Source organism: Galeopterus variegatus, unplaced genomic scaffold, assembly GCF_000696425.1.
Source record: "Galeopterus variegatus unplaced genomic scaffold, G_variegatus-3.0.2 Scaffold9855, whole genome shotgun sequence".
Lineage (NCBI taxonomy): Eukaryota > Metazoa > Chordata > Mammalia > Dermoptera > Cynocephalidae > Galeopterus > Galeopterus variegatus.
In genome coordinates, this window is record NW_007735966.1 from 60,894 (window position 1) to 70,680 (window position 9,787).

The 9,787-nt window shown below is 38.7% G+C and overlaps 1 pseudogene; it reads right to left on the bottom strand.

The window, feature by feature from the left end:
• The window catches only part of LOC103609609, a 6,367-nt pseudogene extending 990 nt beyond the window's left edge, over positions 1-5,377 (bottom strand).
• Positions 5,378-9,787: the final 4,410 nt, after the last annotated feature.

Below are 9,787 nucleotides of genomic sequence, written 5' to 3' on the forward strand. Positions count from 1 at the left end.
GGGCGGGCTGGAGCCGCCGGGTTTGCGCAACGGGTTGAGCGGCGGCGGCCGGGAATGGAGCCCGCTGCGCTGCGCTGCGCTCTTCTGCGCCCGGCGCCGAGGCCCCCCGGGAGCAGCTCTGGGCCGATCTCCGGCCCCTTCGGCTTTCTCCTGTCCCCTACGACTGGCAGTGCCTTGCCCGGAGAGAGAAGGGATTCCCGGGATTCCCGAGGAACCCAGCGCCCCTGCTTGGGGGTCGCTTTTCGTCCATTTTGCTCCCCCGGGAGAGGGATCGAATTTTGCTTTTGCAACCCAAAGCCTGGCGGGGGCCGCTTCCGGCCGCTCAGACCGGGAAATTCGCGCGTTGCCATGGCACCCGGCACTTGTTGCGGGGGGCGGCTTACGAGGCACCCGGCCGGGGGTGCGCAGCATCCCCTTCGGCGCCGCGGAGACCAGGGACCTCGCTGCTCTCCAGCCCTCTCCCCCCTCCCCGCCAGGCCTCCCCGTAATGGGGGGCCCAAGGTATGATCGGGGTTACAAAACCCACTCAGGGGTAGCTTTTAACTGGACTTTCTGTTTCAGATTTCCGATACTCAGACTCCACCTTTACTTTTACCTACGTTGGCGGCCCCAAAAGGTATTTATGTTTATAGAGTTGCTTCATTTCCTGTTCGCACGCTTGTGTTTCCTTTGTTCTTAGCGTGTTCCGTGTTCGGGTGTTTAGTTTCCTTGTTTGTTTAATTCTTGTTGCAGTTCTTTGGCCACAGCCCAAGCCTGATGTCCCTTGGTTTTAAGTAGCGGGGGTGGGCGGGGGGAGGGAAGAATGAATATGTTTTATTCAAGTGTGTCTGAGACCGCGCCGCGGGCAACGAGCAGAACTCTTCATGTTAAAACTGTTCTGCTACAGCAGTAGATTACTCTTCAGGCTTTTGGGGGTTGATATAGTCAAGCGGGTGCAAAACTGGAATACTGGGTATTAAGCTAAGTGCATAAAAGACATAAGATGTCACAAAACAGTCTGATCACAAGTGGGGATATTCCTGGTGAGTTGAGCTGCATGTTTTCATGTTTTCTGAAGGTTGACATAAACATGTATTCTGCCAATTCTCCATACAGTTTCTTTCTTCTTCTTTTTTTTTTTTTTCCAAGGAGTGGTATTTTGGTTTTTACATTTAGTTATCGGGAAGACTTTGGAAAGTTATATGTAGCTGGACTGGATGACTTCTTTTCTTTTGGGAGACAAATGAGATGCACATTTCAATGGTAAATAGTTAACAGTTTGAAGCAAGCCCAAATTCGATTTTGTATTTAGGAAGTAAAGTTAAAATGAAAGGTAGCCATTAAAATATGCCTTGCTGTCTTCATTTGTCAAGGTATGATTTCTCGTCCTTTTAGCCCTATAGGTACACAGTGGTTTAAAAGAGCAGTGGCCACATGTGAGAACCATCAGAGATTTAGCTTAAGGGGACTCAAAGACCAGCCCTACTGTTAGGACTGGACATTCGACATGATTTGATCACATTCCAATATATCTCTTAGTTAATGGAAACATTTATGAACATATAAATAAAAAGCTTTCTTCTGTAAATACATTTTTAAAAACCTTGGAATTAGTGTGAACCATTGAAACACTTAGAGTCTGTGTTGCATTCTACATCTCAAAAAAGCTTTAATTAAAACAGTTATCAGGTTTCCCATGTATACAGTATGTTCAAGCCCCAGGATTGGTATACTGAGCTAATAGTTGAAAATATAACAGTAAATCACCAAACTTCAATATGTACGTTTTGGGAGAAAATAAAATTACAGTATTTCTTAATTTACTGTAGTACCGTCATCTTTGTAATTATGAATTAAAAAATTAAATTAGAGGAGATCTCATTAAATTAATGCTGCTCCTGCAGTTAATATCCAAAGGACATTGGTATATTAGTAATATCCTCTTAGATTATTTTAACAGTTAAAATATACTTTGTGGCCCATTGAAAACATTTGCATGAAGTCATGTAGATATCTGCTGAGTTGTCTGTTTTCACAGTTGTTGCTGTTATTCTAGTGAGATGTGTGGACAGGAAAGCCCTGGGTGGGCTTTTTAACTCACCAGCCTTCTGATTTTCAATAACATAATTCAGTTTTTTGGGCCTCAGTTTACTTGTCTGTACAGTGAGGAGTTAAACCATACACTTACTCTCTAAGATCTGTTAGATACTGCAGTTAAGGTTCTTTATCAACAAATTATTGATCTAGTGGTAATATAGCTAGGGGTGGAAAAGGTAGGTATGAATGCCTCCAGGAGCAGGGCCAAGGTGTTGGGATGAATAATTAATTGAGATAACATCAGTTTTCGCTGTAAGAACAAGTGCCATGGTTGCTCTTAAAGTAAGAGATGTTTGCTTTTCTGTGTAATCCTATTAAGGGATAGTATTTTCTTTTGTCCCTGATTTAAATACCTGAGACTTGTGTATCTAATATGGAACAGCCTGTTAAAAGAGAAAGACAACTGGTTAAACTGCTGACCTGACTGCTTTGTCTTCTCAAAAGCTTGTTCTGTAATACAATATATAAAAAGTTGTTTTAGTTTTGTAATGGCAGATAATCCCTTTATGGTCTGTACCTAATGGCAGAGAAAAGTTTTCTTCTGAAAATAAAAATATATTGTTTGTTTTCATTACCTAATTAGAAACTGATATTTCTTAACTATTTCCGATCCTGACATTTTAATCAGACATTTAAAATCAAAATAATCATGTTCTATTTTGATTTAATGTGCTTATTAATTTATAATATTCAGTTAATAATATCATTTCAAGTAAACTAGACTTACTTCACCATTGAAGGAAGTAGGAGTTTTATGGAGAGATAGTACATGATTATCTTGAATTGTATTTAACAACCATTTTATCTAAACCATTGAGAACATATTTTAAGGATAATTTCCAATTCAAGTTGTAGATAAAACTTAACATACCATTTCTTCTTTGCTACTTTCCAAGAATGAGTTATACATCATTTTAAAGACATAGGTTGATCTTACATGTTACTATTTAACGTTTCTATGGATAAGTTGGATGCCAAGAGGAGATTGTGTCAGGGCTGGCCAGTGGCCTAATAAAGTGGCCTTTTATTTGGTGGTCCTCAGAGGAGCAAAATGCCTGTGAACACATGCTATTCTGCCTTGGTGGACTTTAGGTGAGGGAAAGGGAGGAGATGGTCAGCTTTAAGACTATGGTAATCTAATTTTCCCTAAGGGGAAGGTTCATGGAATTATTATCCTCACTTTTGGATGTGCAAACTGAGGCTCAGAGTTTAAGAAACATGGTTAAATTCACTCAGTTAAATGGTAGAGCTGCCGTGTAAACCCTACTCACACTCCTGACACTCGTGCCCCTTCCTCTACATTAGTGTTCCAACCTTTTTGAACATACAGAGATTTTAACCTCAAAAAATTATGCAGATAACTTGAGAGCTGTAGTTTTAATGTCTGTTGACTGAGAAATACTTAATAAAAAAAGGTGTTAAATGTGTTCACCTGAGGAAGGAAACTGAGGCACAGCTTGAACAATGAAGAGTTTATTTGAGCTACACTTGAGTGACTGCAGCGTGGGAAACACCTCTAGGTTACCTTGGGAAGTGCTCCTAGGTACAAACAGAGCTTCAGCAGTTTTATAATCACAAAAAGTGGAAGCAAAAGGGGAGGAGAAAGGATAAACCCCTTAATCAGCCTTTACAAGTTGGTTACTTAGCATGATGTGAGTTAGTGACTGACTCATGGTTACATCTTGGTCTTTAAACAGTTGCTAAATCCATAAGTAAGGGTCACATCATCTATTTCAACTTTTTTTAAAGGTTAATTTATAGCTCTATGAGCCGATACCACGTTTGGACTCTATGTCTAAAGTAAACTGTTCAGCAATGTTCCAGGATGTGGGGGTTGTGACTCCTGCCACATACATGGCCTTCCAGTGTCTTGGGAATTTAGGTGACCTCACTTATTGGTGTTAGAGCAGTTTTCAGTTTATCAAATGTTCTGAATTTGATAATTAATAGCATCTACATATGCTTGCAATCTTGTATTATATATAGTAAGATTAATTCATTCTAACAGTGATCCTTACAACACCCCGGATTCTCAGATTCCTTGGAACCACAGCTATCAGTGATTCAGAGGCTGCCATAGGCTGCTACCCAGTGCTGCCTCCCAGTTTCAGAGGTGTGCCAAAAAATGAAAACCAGAGGCTCAATTGTACACAATTTGGAAGTTTATGCAAAAGTTATTTCTTCCCTACACTTTGTCATGTTTGTGATCTCCTGTCTCTCCCTTATTGATTAGTAGTAAACTCCTTAAAACCCCAAAGGTTTAGGGTTTTGGTCCTTCATCTTACTTGCAGTCAGACATGGAGTTAGTGGTAGAAGAAAAAGAAGGGATAACATGGGTGACGACAGCTACTGACGGGATAGGAAAGCAGGCTGTGTCCCTGGGGAGAGAGCAAGGGGAGCCCAGTGGGCCTGACCAAAGGCTGCTGTGTGATTCCCTGAGTGTGGTCTTTCAACTAGGAAAGAATTGTGAAAATATAACTGAAGTTTTAAAAATATACAAATAAGAATTAAAAATTAGAAAGAGAGACATGCCAAAAAGAAAATTAAAAACACAAGATTCTTTTTTTTTTTTTTTCTTTTTTGTGACCGGTAAGGGGATCACAGCCCTTGGCTTGGTGTCGCCCAGCACCGCTGCTCAGCCAGTGAGCGAAGCGGCCAGTCCTATATGGGATCCAAACCCGTGGTGGGAGCGCTGCCGCGCTGCCAGCGCCACACTCTCCCGAGTGAGCCACGGGGCTGGCCCACAAGATTCTTTTTTTCTTCTCTTTTTTCTTTTTATTAATTTTTGGTTCCTCTGACTTCTGTTAATGTATTAGAATTAAGTCTTTTAGAATTTTTGTGTCTATGTGCATGTTAAATATGTGCATCCAAAGATTATACCTAACTTTTTTCACGAATATAACAATATCTTTCCTTTAGAAAATATATAAGAATAAAGAATGTTTATTAAATTGAGAGTTCCCCAGTCAAGGAGTATGATTCTGTATGATAAGAAATCTAATATTTATATTCGAAATTATAAAATTAGAAATTTAATATTTGGTAGATTGTTTGGAGTTGCCTACATATGTACACCCTTTATTGTATGAATAGACACTCTTTCACGTGGTGGTGGGTAGATTGGCATGTTTTGAAGTGTATCCTTTTAGTTTTAGACGATTCTGTCCAGATAAATGTTTTGGAGCATTAGGTGTGACACTAAAGTTCCTTAAAAGCACATCCCACCTCCTTTTTTGTCCTGAGCCTTTGCATGTGCTGCCTGGACCACTTGCATTCGTCCTTCCCCCATTCTCTTCCCCATCTCTTCCCTAGTCAGCCCTCATTGTTGAGATCTCTGCTAAGCCAAATTCTCTTCTGAGAAGACTTTCTTAGCATCTTCCCCTGTATGATTATGCTAGGTGTTTCTAAAACCATGTTTTCATATTATATTGTAATTGCCTGTTTATAGCTGTTTGACTGTGAGCCTCTTGGAGATAGGAATTTTGTCCTATTCGTTGCTCTTTCCCCAGTCCCTAGCACACTGTCTAGTACAGTATTCTTTCTCAATAAGTAGATGTTAAATAAATTATAAAATGAATGTTAAAAGATCTTTGGCAGGTGAGAAGGAATTTCCTCACCTAAATGACTAGGTATAGAGATACTCTAACACATCAGATAACCCCTAATCTGGTGATGTCACTTGCAATGGAATTTCGTATGAGTCCAGAGTGACAAGTTGCCTAGCCAAGTTATAAGTCCTGCTCTGTGGGTCAATTGTTTACATGCTTTCAGGGGACAGACTGATAATGCAGTTGTTTAAGATAATACCAAGTTATGAGGACTGTGGCACACTGGAGAGTTTGGACTCCAAAAGTGATTAGTTAATTGAAAAAGTCAACAGCACTTTAGTGATCAAGCACACTTTCTAGGGGCCCTAATTTACTTGGGCCTCCAATATGTAATTCTCTAACTCATGGGATGCCAGGGAGAGAGAGACAATTTCCTTGATTGCTACAGGGCATGTGTTTTCTTTGGACTTCCTTAGAAAGGAGGTGTGTGTGTGTGTGCAGGGGTTAAGGAATGGGGAGGGTGAGGAAGCAATTTCATTATCTTAAAAAGCTTTATCAATTTTCATTATGAAAGAAGTACAAATGTGCTCATTCTAGAAATCTTGGAATATGCAGTTATTTTGAAACCATCAAGTGTTTTTCAGGGTGTCAGAATGAAAAGAGTGATCATTTTTTAAATAAAAAATTTGATAGGTTCCTCTTGGCAATGAGGACTTGTTCACTATAATTTTATGTTACATCAATTCTTATCCAAAATACTGATTTTTAAAAATGTTCCTTGGAGCCCTGGAAACCTACCTCGGAAGCCGGGGTGGCTGGGGGAGGGGAGCGTGAAGGTAGCTGAATCAGTGAGAATCTGTGTTTTCGTATCCCTTTAAAAATTACAGCTGCTCTTTTCTGCCCACTGTGTAAAAATTTCTGAAAAGTTTCATTGTTAAATGAGTTTTAAAACCACCGACCTAAAATAACTACTAATTGAACACAAATATAACTATTGAAGCTTATATATTAAAAGAAATTTAAACTCCGTTTATTTCATGAGTTAAGGTAATATACTAATGACATTTATTGAGCATAGTCTTTGCTGTGCTCTTGGCCTGACTTAACCTCATCCTATGTTTGCTACAAAGACAAATGGGCATTTTGCAGGTATTTTACATTTCGAGCTAAAGAAGCTGAGACTTGGGTAATTTAAATAACTTGCAGTTAGAAAGAGGCGGAGTAAGGATATATTTCAGTGTAAGTCAATGTTTACGTAAGGTTTAAGGGGCACTGGCTGAATTGGCATGACTAGAATAGCTGGGAATGTTTGGGGATGGGGAGGGATTGCTTATGGGATGCCTGCCAGGGGCAGTACTGAAAATCTACTGGTTGGCAAGGGAAATGCCTGAGCCCAGTGCTAAGCATAAGAGTTGGAAAATTATGTACATTGGCTCTGGAGTCCTTATGCAAATATTTGGCCAATCCATATAAATTCCCCATCATTTCTCTCAGCAGCATTTAAAAAAAAACGTACAAGTGACACTTCATCAATCCTAAAAATATTTTGTAATTTTCTGTCCAGATTTGCTTTTGGGTAGATTGTGCTGTGGTAGATAAATCATGCTATAAGATGCTGCCACTGATTTTGTCTATTTCAGTAGATTTCAGTCAAGTTATTGACATGTGAAATGAAAAGCTTTCTCTTTTTTCATTGTTGAAATTTCTGAAATCCCGTCTTCCAGGTACCCCAGGACATCCTAGTGAGACATGTGTTTTTAATAATGACTTCTTATCCCAGTTTTATTGTGACATGATTTAGGTTTTTGGTTCAGATTATCTCACTTGAATGCTAGACACTTCCACCTGAGTATATATCCTCTTCACTTCAATCAAACCCATTTGGAACAAGCCTTCATTTCCTCTTTAAAAGATGCTTCTATCTCCAGCCTTTCCCTTGTCAGCATCACATCATGTGAGCCAAGTATGGGGACAGCAGTCTCAGGATTCACATGTCACGTCTTCCTCGTCTTCATTCCTGAAGCTCCACTGGCTTCTACTTTGAAATCATTGTTGGCATCTTCATCCCGCCCCATGTCAACATTTAGTCCGTGCTCTGTTGGCCTTGACTTAGATCAATTACGTTAACCCAGTGTCTTTTAAAATACTCAATCATCAGCTTCTTAACCATCCATTTCACTTATATTTCAATGCTTTAAGCATGAATTTCATCATATTTATCGGTTCAGATGCCTTCAAATGCAACAATAGTTTCCTCCATGTTAACCTTACACTCCTGTTCTTGGCTTTCAAGAGCCACCTTCCCTGTTCATTCATATATGTTTCTCAGGCTTCCAAACCCCAGCTTGTTCCTATTTGCCTCTCGACCTCCCCCTCTCCATTCACAGTTTGTATTAATTTAGTATACAGCTGTTCAGCGTTTATTGATTGATAACATCAGTGTTGCATAATACAGTTGGTTTGGCTATTGAGATCACGGTTTTTATTATCACATAGACCAGTTCATTTTATCTTTTTCTTGCCCATGAACAGCATGTCTGTTCATTAGAATATATTTGTGCACAAGAGGATCAAGGAGAACATGAGTAGAACAAAGTGAGGACAGAGTAAAACTTGGGGAGGATGGGATGAGAATGTGAATGGATTATTTCCATCCATTACAGATTAACAGCCACAACAACAGTAAAAACCTTGAATGTAGTTTATTTGCGTATTAGTGATATCCCAGTGTGTAACTAACACCATCTTTGTATTAAATGGAGGATGCTCATTTAATGTAAATTTAAAAGGGAGACATCTACTAAAACCTTTATGCAGTCAGGTCAATAGAAAGCTAGCTGTTAGTTGGCTTCCCAAGATGGTTTCTTTCTGAATATTTTGAAATGCAGATTGAAAAGGTGGATTTGTCAACCACCTCTGAAGTGCTGTAGGTATTTGCATTTCTGTCATTTTTTTTTGTTTGTTTAAAAAACAAGTGCAGGTTGTTATTATCCAAGAATCACCTATAGAATATTTACTGTTTGAAATATAGAACTGAAGCAGAGCCTAATGTAACTACTGTATATTTGATAGTCTCTTACATTTATGAAAAAAAAAGCAGAGATTAAAATGAAAACAAACCAAAAAAAAAAAAAATTAAGCATAGAGCTGTGTAACAGAGTCGCAATAAGTCAGATAAAAAAAATATTCACATGGAAATAAATCAATATTTTCTTTAGGGACTAGAACTCTGGTTCCTAACAGGGTGCCTAGAATATAGTAAATATTATTCCTACATATGTGATAGCATTTCCCAAACTGTTTAATTAGATGTTAGGTTTGTGGCCAATATGTCTGTGAAATCCTTAGTTAAATAATATTAAACAGTTTTAATGGTTGGCTTTTTAGAACCTTTTATATATTAGCATGCATTATGCATAATCAAGAGGTAAAGGAAGTATTCAGAGTTTTTCAGACTTATTGGATTATAGATCTTAAACATCTCAAGAGAGCTGTTTTGTGGAAAACACTTTGGCAAACTCTGCGTCTTATTCATTAAAAATAGTTTTGGGGTAAACAGCAGTGCTATAGACATGGAAATTACCAATTGACATTGAGCTCTGAAGAATTTATTTTCAGTTAATTTTTATAGAAGTTGCTTTATGACAAAGAAAGCTTTGGTTAAAAGGCATTTGGCATTTCATGCCACTAACTTTTCCACATGAGGATTTATTTATCTGGTTCTTTCACTCTGAATTCATTTATGATAAGAGCTCTCAACTGTTCTTATTCATCAAAGCCCTGAAGTTAGCAGAGCCCTTTTGGTACATGATTAGAAGTCAGCCTCACGGGGAAGTGTTAGAGATAGATAATGATTTGGTGTAGCAGAAGTACTCATTATGTCCTCTTAAATTGTCACTTTGACCACAATAGAATTTCTTAGTGAGCAATCTGTGATGGAGTATACTTTTGGAGAAGTTCTTGGTGAGGGAAATCTGGAATTTATCCAAATATTTCATTTCTTTTGTAAATTACTTTTAAAAATAAGTGAGGGTATTTATTTGGTAAAGTCATTTCCTGGCAAGTGCCCACATGAGAAATTTAGTGAAGGATTAAAGATATTTCTCATGTTAACAGTTATTGTATTCCTATACTCTGTAGTTTTTGTGATTCAGGGAAATCAG